At 44.7% G+C, this 13,128-nt stretch overlaps 1 pseudogene; it reads left to right on the forward strand.

Annotated features, from left to right (window-relative positions):
* Window positions 1-3,004: 3,004 nt before the first annotated feature.
* LOC128571156 (ribosome biogenesis protein NSA2 homolog) overlaps window positions 3,005-13,128 on the forward strand; it is a 71,309-nt pseudogene continuing 61,185 nt past the window's right edge.

Below are 13,128 nucleotides of genomic sequence, written 5' to 3' on the forward strand. Positions count from 1 at the left end.
AAAGCAAGAAATCCATCTTGCCTCAGTAACCTGACTGTGTTTGTGGGGCTGTGATTGGGAGCGTCCCCCGTGGGGGATTTGGGGCCCTAAAGGCATAGCAGGCTATAGTAGAGCAAAGCTGACAGCCCAAGGAAGGAGTGCCAAGCATCGCAGAAGGGGTGCCCCAGCCAAGTCATTCCATCTCCCACCAGGCCAAGAAGCCAGCCCAGAAGCCTGGCCAGCTCAGGCTTTAAGGCCTCAGGGCAGGGGGCTAGGGGCCTGGCCTCAGTGTAGAACCAGGGCCTGATGAGGATCCAGGACAAAGCTGGGTAGGAGGACGTGCCCAGAGTCTTGGCATTGCACATACTTTATTGAGAAGAATTTTTTCCTTTGTGTCTTAAATCAGGGATTTTGTTTTTTTGAGACAGAGTCTCAAGCTGTAGAGTGCGGTGGAAAACAGGGATTTTTAGGATGTTGAAACCAGTCACCATATTCACAAGAAGCCCATTTCCCCCATCCCTGCTGGCTCCTGTCCCAGCCACATTTCACACCTCATCACTGTCACTTTCCCAGGAGTTACTGCTCTGATTAGGGGACAGTGTCTGGTTCCCCTCACTTTCTCTGTTCCCCGTTTTCTCACCACTTCTTGTTCAGTTTGCTTCTTCCTTTTGCACCACTCACACTCTTGATCCCAGGCTGTGTCCTGTGGGCAATTTTGTGACATTATTAAAGACCTAGTTTCAAAGAAGGTGTGAGAGACACTGGCCTTGATGTCCAGGTTGGCCAAGGGGTTGTGGGTGCTGCAGCCACCCATCCCCCAGAAGACTAGCGCCTCCCCCTGACCCCCACAGCACTGGAGGCTCCTCAGGGTGACGGCTCCTTGCCCGCCTCCTTCTGGGACCTCTGACTGAGTTGAGGTTGGACACTGTGGGGGTCTTCGCCCCCTGAGGCCTGGCACACATCTGGGATAAGGAGGGGTCAGGGGACCAGACTTAGGCAGTGTGAAGGGGCCTTCCAGAGTCTTCCTGGGCCTTCTAAGACCCAATCCAGAGACTGGTCCTCAGATAACTGCCAGCAATAGTTCCCCGGCATCCTCTCACCTGCTTCTATGGAGCTTGGGCTGGGAATGGTGGGAACCCCCATGAGGAGGAGACCCGGGCACTGGGGAGGGTGTGACATTGCTGAAACCCCAGCCCTGTCTCCTGTCCCCTTGGCTCTGTACCTGAGCTCCCCTCATTCCTCAACCTCCTAGATGAGAAAATTTCATTCCAAGAAATCTCTAGGGCCTAGGAGCTCCCCAAATTGTCAGGAATCTGTTTTGGGTCCTGAGCTGGGTTACCCCTATTGGAGAGCAGGTCAGTCAGTGGAATGTCTGTCACACACCGCAGAGACCTGAGCCCCGGGTAACAGTGGGGTCCTCTGTCCCACATCCCAAAGATCCTGAGCCCTGGGTGGCAGTAGGGTCATCTGCTCCACATGTCATAGACCCTGAGCCCTGGATGACAGAGGGGTCCCCTATCCCATATCCCAGAGACCCTGAGCTCTCGGTGACAGTGGGGTCCCCTGCCCCACATGTCATAGACCCTGATACCCAGGTGACAGGGGGGTCCCTTGTCCGACATCCCAGAGACCCTGAGCCCTGGGTGACAGAGGGGTCACCTGCCCCACATGTCACAGACCCTGAACCCTGGGTGACAGTGGAGTTGCCTGCTCCCCTCCCACAGATCTTGAGGCCCCTGGTAGCAGCAGGGCTATGGGTCCCTACCACAGTCTCAGCCTCCCTGTGCTGTCTCTATGCTTGGGGTGCCTCCCCGAAATTCAGCAGGTATCTGCTGTTCATTCGCCTGACTCCACATTAGCTGAGACAGGAGCCAATGGTCCAGGGGCCTGCAGCTGGTCCCTGGGCAGGGGGTCCCTAGCACTGGCCCCACCCTGGGCATGCTCCCCATGTCCCGTCTGGCAGACTGGTGAGTGTGACATGGTCTTGCACTGAGTTTGCGTTCACTTTCCCTGATTATCAGCCAACTGTGGCATCTTCAAGTATGCCCTCTGCCTGCTGTGCCTGCTGTGTGCCAAGGGGCTGTCATTTTACCCTTGACTCTCAGTTCTTTGTATTTTCTCAACACCAATTCTTTGTTGACTGTATGTGTTGCTGGTATTTTCTCCTAGCTCGTGACTTTTCTTTTCACTGTTTCTTGTCTTTTAATGATTAATTTGGGTGTAGGAAATTTGTCAGCCTTTTTTCCATAATTTTTCTCTTTTGTACCTGAACATATCCTTGCCAGCCTTGAGTACAGAACAATATTCTCCTGTAACTTTTACTTTCAAGCTTACTCTCCACATACAAGTCCTGGTCCATCTGGAAGCAATATTTTCATGTTTGGTTGAGGATAGGGATCCAATTTCAAGTTTTCCACAGGCATTGCCAGTTCCCTGGCACGATTCCTTGGCCTGCATGTGGCCAGTTGTGCACGGGGCTCTCTGTCCTGCTCTGTCCGCCTGTGTCAGACCCCACATCCTGATCCCTTAACATGGTGTCTTATAGGGAAAGCTTCTGGCCTTGCTGCACTCTGACAGTCACTCCTGTTTGCTGGGCTTGCTCTGTGTCAGGAAAGGGCCCTGACAAAACCTTCTGTCTTCTTAGAGCTCACATTCAAGTGTGGCTGTGCATGTTGGGGAGAGGGAGACTTAGCAGTCAGAGGTTCTACAAAAAAAAGTGAAACAAGAAGAATCAAGAGTGTCGGGGCTACCGTAGGATGAGTTTGAGTGAACTCGAAGGCAGTGAGGGAGGAAGAGCACTCCAGGCAGAGGGAACAGCCAGTGCAAAGGCCCAGAGGACAGGCAGGGCTGGTGTGGCCAGGGCAGTGTGGCTGGTGAAGGATGGAGGTGGGGTCATGGGAGATGAGTGCAGGAGGGTCCCCTGTGGGCCATCAAGGGTCCTGTGGGTCTCACCCTGGATGAGAGGGGGAGACAGGGAGAACTCTGCTTGCTGTAGGGTTCTTTCCACTTTATGGCTATTAGGGACATGCTGCCCTGGCTGGACACACAGATGCAAGCATTGCTACTGGAGTCTGCTGGCTGGGTCATCAGGTATGTACGTGTTCAGCTTCAGTTGATAACGTCAAATGTTCTTCATGAATCTTCACCTTCCATCAGAGATGAGAGTTCTTTTGCTTGGCAACTCTTGGTGCTATCAATAATTTAGCCATGTTGGTGAGTGTAGAACGGTATCTCATTGTGGTTAATTTTCATTTCCCTGATGATGGAAGATGCTGATCACTTTTTCATGTGTTTGTTGGTTATTCACACATCTTTTTTTCTAAAGTGTCTGCTTATATTTTATTCATGTGTTAAATTGATTTGTTTTTAAAAATTGTTTTGAATTGCAAAGTTTTTTTTTATATATTCTGGGTACAAGTCTTTTGTCAGATGTGTGGATCGCAAATATTGTCTTCAGTCTTTCTTGGGTTTTCATTTTCTTAATAGAGCTTTTTGAAAAACAAAGATTTTTAATTTTGATGAAGTCTACTTTATAAACTTTTTTTTCTGGTTGGTGACTTGTGTGTCCTGCTAGGAAATCTTTGTGGACATCAAGGTTGCAAAGGTTTTTCCCTATGTCTTCTTTAGTAGTTTAATAGTTTTAACTTTTGTTTTCAGCTATGTGATCCATTTTGACTTGTTTTCTTTTTTTTTTGTATGATGTGAGGTGAGAGCTGATTGAGATTATCCTTTCTACACCAAATTATTTTGGCACTTTGTCCAATTGGCCCATATGTATCAGTCTATTTCTGGACTTTCTATTCTGTTCTATAATCTACATGTCTGTTTTAACACTAGTACCACACTATTTGCAACTTTATTGTAAATATAAAGTAGTCTAAATCCTCCAAGTTCATTATTTTTGAGAATTGTTTCAGCTGTTCTAAGTCCTTTGCATTCCCATATAAATTTTAAAATTAAAATCAAATTTTACAAAAATAATGTCTGATTGGGTTTTGATAAGGATTGAATTTAACTATGGATGAATATAAAAGAACAGATACCTTAAAAACATTGAGTCTTCTAAGCCATAAATATGGTACATCTTTCCATTAAACTGAATTCTTCCTAATTCATCTCAGCAATATTTTGTAGTTTTCAGTGTACAGGACTTAGACACATTTTATAAAATTTATTCCTAAGTATATCATGTTTCTGGAGACTTTTATAAATCTTTGTTTTTGTTTGTTTGTTGCTGGTTTTCATCTTCCAATTGTTGCTGATACAGGTTGGTGCAAAAGTAATTGTGATTTTGGGCCACACATTTTAAATCATTATGACTAGGCTTGAACAACATCTTTATTAATCAAAATAGGAACCATTACAATCAACACATTATTTCCAATGAGAAATAAGTCTATTTATTTCTGTAGTGTAAAAATCTATGCTTTGGGATTTGGTGAACTCTTGGAAAGCATTTTCTTCATCCTGTTGATTGGAAGTGTTTTCCCTGCAAAAAGTTGTCCAGATGCTTGGAAAAGTGGCAGTCAGTTGGCAAGAGGTCAAGTGAATGTGGCAGACGAGGCAAAACTTCGTAGCCCAATTTGTTCAACTTTTGAAGCGTTGGTTGTGTGATGTGTGGTTGGGCATTGTGGAGAAGAATCAGGCCCTTTCTGCTGACTGAGTCTGGCTGCAGTTTTGATACATCTTGTGGATTTGCTGAGCACACTTCTTAGATGTGATGGTTTCCCGGGGATTCAGTAAGCTGTAGTAGGTCATACCAGCAGCAGACCACAGAGACCATGACCTTTTTGGTGCCAGTTTCGGCCTCAGAAGTGCTTTGGAGGTTCCTCTTGGTCCCGTCACTGAGCTGGAGTCCAGTTGTCGTATAAAATCCATTTTCCATGGCACGTCACAACCCAATCAAGAAATGGTTTGTTGCTATGTGGAGTAAGGTAAGATGGCACCTGTGGTTCTCAACCTTCCTAATGCCTCAATGTATTTTTATTGTTAAAAAGGGGTGGCAACCCACAGGTTGAGAACCACTGGTCTAGACCAATCTATGCCTTTAGATGATGTATTTAGTCCATTTTCATTTAATATATAATATATAATTATTGATAGTTGGGATTGAATCTTCTACCTTGATAATTTATCTCATCAATTATTTTGTTCCTTCTTCTTTTCCCTTTTTTCCCCTTTTGGATATCTTAAGTATGTTTAAATTCTATCTTCTCTCCTCTCTTGACTCATCAGCTATACCTGTCTTTAATGTTTTTTGTGTGTTCTGTTGAGATTATAGTATACCTCTCTGTATCATGGTCAACCTTAAACACTATTATACTACTTACAATGTAAGAATCTTCAATAATATGCTTTCATTTTTCTCCTTTACATTCTTTATGCTATTCTTTATTCTTTATGCTTTATTGTCACACATTGATTTCTACATGTATTATAATCCTCTACAGTAAATTGTTGTTATTTTTGCCTTAAACAGACAAATTCATTATAAGATATTAAAAGCAAGAAAAAAGGCTTTTATATTCACCACACATTTGCTGTTTACAGTGGTCTGCGTTACTTTGAATAGATACAATTGCTATGTGGAATAATTTTTCTTTTTAATATTTTTATTGTTGGGGATTCATTGAGGGTACAAGAAACCAGGTTACACTGATTGCATTTGTTAGGTAAAGTCCCTCTTACAATCATGTCTTTCCCCCAAAAGGTGTGGCACACACCAAGGCCCCACCCCCTTCCCACCTTCCCTCTCTCTGCTCTTCCTTTCCCCACCCCTCCCTCCTTCTTTCTCTGCTGGAATCATTTTTCTTCAGCATAAAGAACATTCTTCATTTTTTGTATCACATGTCAGCTGGTAACAAATTCTCTCAATTTTTGTTTGTCTGAAAATGTCATAATTTTGTCATTTCATGTTTAAAGATGTTTTCTGAGTATTGTGGATTCTAGATGTTATTCCACTTCTGCGGTTTCTGATAAGAAAGAACTCAAATAGTGCTTCTTATCATTATTTATCTTGTTTGTCATCATTGTGGAGGTCTGGTCAGACTTCATGTCCAGCCCTGTGAAGTTTTGAGAGTTTTTCAGACTATTGGACCCACTAATACCTCACAGAGTCTCAGACACCTGCAACTTAGAGATGAACCAGAGACTCAAGGAGACCACCATGCAGGTTTCTGGTACTCTTTTCCTATATGGTTGTCCCATCTCTGGTATTTTGTCCATGTGTGTCTGTAGCTTCAGCTGCTCTGAACTCTGGCATCCTCTCCTCAGCTTGATCAAACCATTGTGCTGTCTTTGAGCTCCCCACCTGCACTGGAGCCAGGATGTACCTCCATGGAGTAAGCCAAGGTGCACAGGGCTCACTTGTTGGCTGCCTTTGTCTCAGGGTCTCAACCCTGCACTGTCATCCATTATTTTTTTTAATTAAATCATAGCTGTGTACATTAATGCAATTATAGGGTACAATGTGCTGGTTTGATATACAATTTCAAATACTTTTCATGACACTGGTTAACATAGCCTTCACTGAATTTTCTTAGTTATTGTGTTCAGACATTTATATTCTACACTTAGTAGATTTAACATGTACCCTTATAAAATGCACCATATGTGTGGTCCCACCAATTACCCTCCATCTACCCATCCTCCCTCTCTCCTCCCCCCCTCTTTTCCCTTCATCTTGGACTGTGGCTGGGTTATAGCATTCATATGAAAGTGTGGGTATTTATAAATTGGTTTCATAGTAGGGCTGAGTACATTGGATACTTTTTCTTCCATTCTCGAGATACTTTGCTAAAAAGAATATGTTCCAGCTCCACCCATGTAAACATAAAAGAGGTAAAGTCTCTATCTTTTTTAAGGCTGCCTAATATTCCATAGTGTACATATATCATAATTTATTAATCCATTCATGGGTCAATGGGCATTTGGGCTTCTTCCATGACTTAGCAATTATGTCATCCATTATCTTAAAACAAGTGTTTCTTACTTTTTTCTAACGCTTTGTGGTAGGAGGAGCATCTCATACCAGAAAGTCTTTTGCAGACAAGACTGAAAGTTTCTTCTTCATGTTTCTTAATTTTATTTTTATAGTTTCTGTCTCTTTGGGTCTCTGGTCTGGATCCTGGACGAATTCTTTAGATCTTTCTTTAGGCTCATTAATTCTATTTTTATCTTTGTCTAATCTGCTGTTTAGTCCTCCAAGACTTTAATATTTTAGTTATTGTATGTAATATGCACTCTCCCTCATCTTGTGCAGACCACTGGTACTGGATTACTTGATAAGTCTGTGGTCATTTGCCTTTCCTGCCCTCCCAACTGTGTTTCTACATCCTCTTCCCAAATCCCAAAACCTACGCCTTATAACGAGCAGGGGCCTTAGGTCCCCTCCATATGAGGGAAGCCAAGGACATTAAGACAGGGCTTCTTTCCGCAGCATCCCCTATGGATGTGAACCCCAGGGGTATTCTGCATGATCCCTTTGTCCTCAAGCTTCCTTCTATGCCCAGATCCCCTTACTGGCCTCATCCCTGTGCTCAGCCCCACATGGTGGGTCCCTCTCTTCAGCCTTAGGCTAACAGTGGCCTTCTGGACTGCCTGGGCTTCTCTCCTGTGTCCTCCAATATCTCTGCCATTATATCACCCTGGCCAGCTGCTCCATTTAGCTCCAGTCACATCTTTTTGTGGCTGGCTCTGCTCTTCCTTGACTACCACCACCCACTGGTACCACATGACTTTCTCTTCATCCTGCTTGTCTGAAAACTAGCCTCACTCTGGTCCTCATGACTGTCAATTCTTGGCCAACTTGGCAGTGGCCCTTCCCTCCTAATTGTGCCTTGAAGTCTCCAGGTCAAGGGAGTCGCTTCCCAAGGCAGATGGAGTACTGGCTTGGGCAGAGGAGGGGCTGGGGAGAGAGAGGGGGCCATAGGGTGGAAGGAAGGTAGCTGCATGGCCTGGCAGTCAGGAGAGGCTCCTGAAGGGAATGCTGGCCATGAAGGGTCTGGGAGTGGGTACACATTGCGCAGGCCCAAACCAGTGATGGCCAGAGTGACCAAGGGAGCCCATGTCACCAGAGGGACAACTGCTCTGCCATGGCTCACAGCTTGGTCAGTGGCCAAGCTAGGATTCAGTTCTAGGACTCTGGCCCTGCCTCAGGCTTTGGTGTCTTTCTTCTCATATTCAGGGCCATTCAACTGTCCTCACACCCATCCGGGCAGTTGTTTAGGGACTCTGGGATTTCCCTACTCATACCTACCTCTTCTGGGCACAAGGACTCAATACTCCTGAGTTGTCCTCAGTGCCTGCCTCCTAGACACCACCAGAGCCACCTTCTCCTTTAGACCTCAGAGGTGCCTCCCATTTCTGGGTATGGTCACTCCTGGGAATGAAGGTTAGTCCACTAAGCTCTGGGTCTAGCCACTCTCAGGGCCCACGGTATACCCCCTGCCCCTGCCCTGTGCTCTCCATGATTGTGGCATTTGTCAGGGATTTTGCCCCAGATTCACGTTGTTTAGAGATGGATCTGTGGCAACTGTGCTCCTCTGACCCCAAGCTGTGGCCCTGAGCCTGGGAACTGCTGTGCTAGCCAAGTGTCCAGTGTCTGCGCCCCAGGGCAAGTCCCACACCTGCCACATCCCTCCAGCTTCAACTCTGTAGCCAACGGGTGATTTCTCTCTCTTCTTTTTTCTGCTCACACCCTGATTCATCATCTGTTTATTAAACACGTGGATTTTTTGATTCACAGTTTTGGGGCTGTGAAGGCCTAATCCCACAGCTGTTTACCATCTATCATTAGCACAAACAGCTCCCACATGGTCATTATGCTGGCTTATGCCTGGGAAAGAGAAGCTAGGTCTCCAAATATTGGACTTCCATCTTAATAAATGAGTGTGGTTTTCAGCATTCACATCCCCAGAGTGACAGAAAATTTGTATATTCTCCTTATTTGCTTGCACTCAAGGTTTGTATCACAGTCAGGATGTTATTCTAAGTAGGTGGCCCCCAAGAAACAGAATCAGTTGCTGTTACCTCAGCATTAAACTGGGGGAGCCAGGCACAGCTTTCCTGGAGAGGTAGAGAATTCAGGCTCTGATGCCATCCAGTGGGGACTGAGCTCGGAGGGCATCGCTCCACCCATGATATGTAGCCCAGGGCAGATGGAGTACAAGCCTGGGCAGAGGAGGGGCTGGGAAGAGGCTCCTGCCTTAGTCACCACTTCATAGCCATAGGCTTTTCCTGATAGACAAATGGGCAAAGGCCATGAGTAGATAGTTCAGAGCTATGAAAATCCAAATGGCTAATATACACATGGAAAAAAAAACTGTCTCACCAGTAATGAAAGAAATGTGAAGCGAAATAGTAGGACTCTGGCATTTTGGCTTGCCTGAAAGCAGCCCCTGTGCAAACCAGGGCGTGGCTACTGAGAGCCAATGGCACCACCTTTGGAGAAGGAACCTGCAGCACCCCGCAGAGTTGTCTGTTCTATCCTCTGTAAGTTCCCCAGGAGATGGCAGTGGCAAAGGTTAACGCACAAATGTGTTCTCATAGCGCTCTCTATGATCAGCAAAAATAAGACACATGTAAGTAAATTCCTTAGTGCCTCACAGAATAATCAGAGTTGTTGTACGAATGTATGGCAGAGCTTTATGCAGCACAGAAAAATCACACAGAGGCCAAGGTCTGAAGATTGTGGGAACATTTGTGAGGACATCAAGAGAAATGTACAATGGGAAAACCTTTCAGTGGTTCTCAGAAGCGGGTCAGGGGAGGGTGCCTGCCACAGGGGAGGAAGCTTCCAGATGTTGATGAGGTTAGTGCTGGACACACTTGTCAAAACTCAGCAAACTGCTCTTAAGATCTGTGCTTGTATTATATGTAAATTATGCCTTCATAAAATTGATTAAAATGTAAAACGATTAAAATTGATGTAAAATTATATATACAGACTTCCTTCGTATGAAAATATATAGGGCGAGGAGAATACACCAAAATACCATTAATGGTTCTTTTGGGACAAGGGGATTTGGAGAGCTGGACAATTTCTTCTTCACACCTTGTTTTCCATAATAGGTATTGTAGTATGTTGAACAGTGGCCCCCCAAAGATGCTCATATCTTAGCCTCTGAATTTGAATGTGAACATATTGGGAAGAAGGTCTTCATAGCTCTAATAAAAATGAGATCATCCAGGATTACTTGACTGAGCCCTAATGCAATGACAAATGTCCTTGTAAGAGACAGAAGAGAAAAAGACACAGGCACTGTGGAGAGAGGGCCACATGAGGAGAGGGTTCTCCTGGAGAGCCTCTGGGTGCAGTGTGGTCTTGCTGATACCTTGATTTTGGGCTTCCAGCCTCCAGAGCTGAGAGAGAACAAATTTCTAGTATTTTAAGCACTCCCTAGCTTATAGTCATTTGTTATGGCAGCCCTCGAAAAATAATACAGGCATATAAGACCTAGAACTAGAAAACAAAATGTACAACTGAAAAAGGCAGGAAAATATACAACTACACTATGTTCCAGGGATAAGAGGGGTGATATTCTGAGGCCACAGCCCACTGGAGAGGGTGGCCACCCCTAGAGCCCACCCCACACCTCCACTGGCTTGTGTGGTCCCTCCTTTGGGTGTCTGCTTCTTTTTCTAGCCTCTGCTATCTCTTCTCTCTCCCTCTTTTTCCTTCTTTTGTCTTTCTTATCTTAACTGATTATTATACAGAATAAAATTGTAGTTTTACGAGTACATTAAAATGGGGCGGCGCCTGTGGCTCAGAGGAATAGGGCGCCAGCCCTATGTGCCGGAGGTGGTGGGTTCAAACCCAGCCCCGGCCAGAAACTGCAAAAAAAAAAGTACATTAAAATGGACCACAATCCATTCACCATGATCAAATGGGATTTTATCACTGGGATGCAAGGAGGTTTCAACAAATGTAAATCCATAAATATGATGCACCTCATTAACATAATAAAAGAAAACAACATGATCATCTCAGTAGATGCATAAAAAGTATTTGACAAAATTCAAGGTCCTTTTGTAATAAAAATTCTCAACAGATTATATTTTCTTTTAAACTGTGGTTGCCCTTGAGTTTACAATATGCATTATATAGCCAATCTGTAAATCTACTTTTAAATAACACTATATGGCTGCATGGGTTGTGCAAGTATCTTATAATAACTAAATTTTTCTAATTCTTACCCTCCTATGCCTTTGGATCATGGCTGTCACTCATTTTATACATGAACATGTATGTCTAATGCATACACAAATACATGGTTGTTATTATTTTGAATTAACTGTTCTCTGTTAGATCAATTAAGAAAGAGGAAACTAAGGTTTTTTTTTTCTTTGAGACAGAGTCTCACTATGTTGCCCTTGGTAGAGTGCTATGGTATCACAGCACACAGCAACCTCAAACTCTTGGACTCAAGCAATTCTCTTGCCTCAGTCTCCCAAGTAGCTGGGACTATGGGTGCCCGCCACAACATCTGGCTATTTTTTGGTTGTAGTTGTCATTGTTGTTGTTGTTTAGCAGGCCTGAGCTGGGCTTGAACCCGCCAACCTTGGTGTATGTGGCCAGTGCTCTACTCACTGAACTACGAGCATCGAGCCAGAAACCAAAAAAATTTTTTTTAGAGACAGAGTCTTACTTTGTCGCTGTTGGTAGAGTGCGTGGCGTCACAGCTCACAGTCTCTAGCAACCTCCTGCTCTTGGGCTTAGGCGATTCTCCTGCCTCAGCCTCTGGAGTAGCTGGGACTACAGGCACCCACCACAACGTCCGGCTATTATTTTGTTGCAATTTGGCCAGGGCTGGTTTTGAACCTGCCACCCTTGGTATATGGGGCTGGCGCCCTACTCATTGAGCCACAGGTGCAGCCGGAAACCAAAAATTTTATTTTACCTTCACCTATTGATTCTCCAGTGCTTGTTTTTTTATTTTTTATTTTTATTTTTTTGAGATAGAGTGTTACTATGTCACCCTGGGTAGAATGTCGTGGAGTTATAGCTCATAGCAACCTCAAACTCTTGGGCTTAAGTGATTCTCTTGCCTCAGCCTCTCAGGTATCTGGGACTACAGGTGCCCACCACAATGCCTGGTTATTTTTTTTGTTGTTGTAGTTGTCATTATTGTTTAGCAGGCCTGGGCTGGGTTCGAACCCACCTGCCTCAGTGGATGTGGCCAGCACCCTAACCACTGAGCTACAGGTGCCCGAGCCAGCTCTTCTTTCTTTATAGAGATCTGGGTTTCTGACTTATAAGATTTTCCTTCTCTCTCAGGAACCTATTTTAACACATTTGCTAGGAAGGTCTACTGGCAACAACTTGCCTCAATTTTTGAGAAAGTCTTTATTTCTCTTTCACTTCTGAAAGGTAATTTCACAGGGTACTGAATTCTAGTTTGGTGGGTTTTTTCCTTAGCACTTTAAATATTTCAGTCTATGTCCCTGACTTGGGTAGTTTCTGCACTAAGTCAGATATAACACTTATCCCTACTTCTGTATAGAGGTGGTTGTTCCTCACTGAAAGGGGGGGAATGCACTCGACCGGCAGAGATCTCATAGACCACCAAGGCTTGTACGAAAGGTCATTATTGGTGAGGGAGGGATGTTGCAGTGCTGAGTGCTGGTTAGAGCTCCTTGGAGGATGGCCACAAGCTGATGTGGTGGTGAGTGCCGGGAGTGCAAGAAGAGGATAGGGAGCCCCCAGGAGCTAAAACCCCATGGAAGGGGTATTAGCTACCCTTGGGAGCAGTCCCTAATTTCATCCCGCTTCTGACACCAGATGAAATGGTGGGGATGCACTCTATTGTCAGAGATCTCATAGACCATCAAGGTTTGTACAAAAGGTCTTTATTGGTGAGGGAGGGATGTTGCAGGACAACAACAAGGAGGAGTGAGGGAAGAGAGAGAGTAAAGAAAAGTGCACCCTTATGTACGGTTAGGGGAAGTCTTAGAATGGTAATGGTTGAATAGCCAATAAGGATTTACTGCTCTGGTGGGAAGAGCTGTTAGGGGCAGGCCATAAGTTTGAAATTTTTAGTGTGTAATTGGGATAGGGAGATGAAATAAGTTTTGCGGCTGGGAGGCAATTCCCTGTTATTTAGAGGGCAACTTCCTGCGCTTAGAGAGCTGTAACTTTGTAGAAAGCAG

This window comes from Nycticebus coucang, chromosome 18 (assembly GCF_027406575.1).
Source record: "Nycticebus coucang isolate mNycCou1 chromosome 18, mNycCou1.pri, whole genome shotgun sequence".
NCBI lineage: Eukaryota > Metazoa > Chordata > Mammalia > Primates > Lorisidae > Nycticebus > Nycticebus coucang.